The sequence below is a fragment of the Zingiber officinale genome, chromosome 1B, assembly GCF_018446385.1.
Source record: "Zingiber officinale cultivar Zhangliang chromosome 1B, Zo_v1.1, whole genome shotgun sequence".
Lineage (NCBI taxonomy): Eukaryota > Viridiplantae > Streptophyta > Magnoliopsida > Zingiberales > Zingiberaceae > Zingiber > Zingiber officinale.
In genome coordinates, this window is record NC_055986.1 from 117,539,578 (window position 1) to 117,541,918 (window position 2,341).

General features: G+C 40.7%; 1 long non-coding RNA gene across 1 annotated transcript; it reads right to left on the reverse strand.

The window, feature by feature from the left end:
* Positions 1-945: 945 nt before the first annotated feature.
* Positions 946-1,901, reverse strand: LOC121990402. The gene is made up of 2 exons (XR_006114597.1): positions 1,830-1,901; positions 946-1,480 (listed from the first exon to the last, which is right to left on the reverse strand). It is a non-coding gene; the product is annotated as an uncharacterized LOC121990402 (long non-coding RNA).
* Between the last annotated feature and the right edge of the window lie 440 nt (positions 1,902-2,341).

Consider the following 2,341-nt stretch of genomic DNA (forward strand, 5'->3'; position numbering starts at 1 on the left):
AGCGGCACTTGATGATAACTCTGGTAGACATGTAGCATGCATATCAGCTCATATCCCGTGGTGGAGTCCACCATCTGGTCGATCCGAGGTAGCGGGTAGGAGTCCTTCGGGCATGCCTTGTTCAGGTCACGGAAGTCGATACAGACTCGCCGCTTGTTGCCTGATTTGGAGACGAGGACAACATTGGCGAGCCAGCTTGGGAACTGAACTTCCCTCACGTGTCTGGCTTGCGATAGCTTTTCTACCTCCGCCCGAATGATCAAGTTTTGCTCGACGCTGAAATCCCTTTTGCGCTGCTTTACCAGATGAGCGCCCGGTCGGATATGTAGCTCATGCTAAGCTACGCTTGGAGAGATGCCGAGCAACTCATGCGTTGACCATGCAAACACGTCATGGTTCCGCTGGAGGCAAGCAACCAATTCTGTCTTCTGCTTAGCCTCTAAGTCAGCCACGAAAGTAGTGGCCTTCGCTCGGCAAGGATGGATCTGGACTTCCTCTTTTTCCTCGTACACGAGGGTAGAAAGTTTTTCAATAATAGTGTTTACCTCGAGTCACGGATTCTTCCGAGCGGCTTTGACCTCGATTTTGATCATCTCGATGTTATAACGCCGAGCCGGTCACCCTTGACTTTTCCAACCCGATTATCTATCAAGAACTTAATTTTCTGACAATAAGTAGAGATTGCTGCCCTGAACTCGTTGAGGGCCGATCATCCTAGGAATGACGTTGTAGGCTGAGGGGACGTCCACCACGATCAAATTCATGGTCCTAGTCCTCCTGAGCGACTCATCTCTGAGTGAAATGACTAATCTTATTTGACCGATCGACAAAACTTCATTACCGATGAATTCGTACAGCGGAGTCGTCTGGATCACCAAATTTCAACACTTTCGTATCTAGAATTCTTCGACTCCACAAACAAAACCATATCAACAACAGTGCACGCAAAAGAAATAAGAAAACATTAAACGATAAGTGTTTGGACTCAGCATTCAAATATCATGGCCTGTAGCACGAAAGAAACAACACTGTTTAAATTAAAGTCTTGCTATTTATTTGTTCAACATCAGTTGCAGTAGTAGTTAGCTGCAACTAGGACGACTCCTGGCTGACGGTTGTCTGAAGAGGCAAAAGGCTGTCGGCTTCTTTAATTTCTTCGTTTCTCTGTGCGACTGCCCTCGACATTCTGAACATCTGAAACATGCAACAGAAGAAGCTCAGAGTACTACCAATCCAAAATACAAGTTGTGTGATGTGTTTTCTCCACTGACCTTTTTAATCGTCTTCTGAAAGCAATTCTTGTGCTCATCCATCGATGCGTGAATGAATTCATCAATATGATCTCTCAGATCCTCTAAAAAGCCAGCATCATCTGATTTCTTCTTTCTGCATGAAGTCATGGCTGGATCAACTGAACGTGGCTTTTCGGATGGTGGTTTTTGTGTTTCCATTGCGAGATTTTAGCACGAATATAAAGTCACTACAAAATGATAATTTAGCCATTAGTGCAGATAAATTAGACATAAAATTGATAAATTACCATTTTGCAAAATTTCACAATTTTGGAAATTATGTTGCCAGCATTTAGAAAATATGCACGATCAAAATCCAAATGGCAAGTTTTACTAACACTTATTTTTTACATGCCATTTTATGAATGGAGCTTTAATTTTTACTTGTTAATCAGATTATGGTGTATGATGTGTGTAAATTGTCTTTTTTTTTTTGCAAGTAGACTGTAATTTATTGGTTCCAGAAATGCTATAAGGATAGACATTCAGGAAAATTTGTTTAAAGGAGAGAAGCATGCAGACAACGAAAACAATTACCAGAACAAAATGGAACAATACGTTTCAGTTGCTGAGTGTTGACTAATGCAAGAGATGTATGAAGCTCCTTGAATGTGTCATTGAATAATCTGACAAAGCTTGTTCAAGCTCATTTAGTACTGCAGTGGCTAAATTAGAGCTTCTTATCTTACTATTCTAAACGAGCAGAACTTGAAAATTAATCATTTAAGTTGGTGGACAAATCTCTTATATTACTATCCACAAAGAAAATGGTAAACCAGCTTCTTTATAAGACAGTGAATACATTCATTCGAACGAACTCATATGTAAGCTCGTATATAACTCAAATAATCTCAGATGTATGGTTATAAATAGCCCTTTGCACTCACTATCAATATTATAAGCCTACAAGCTCGATGGACATATGCAAGCCTCTGTACTAACATGTACGATTTCGATAGAGTATCAAAGTTGGGATTGTAAGGTCGGGTGCAAGCTTGATCGAGTTAAATTTCAAAATAAATCAAGAATAAGCTCAGCCTAAAGTGAAG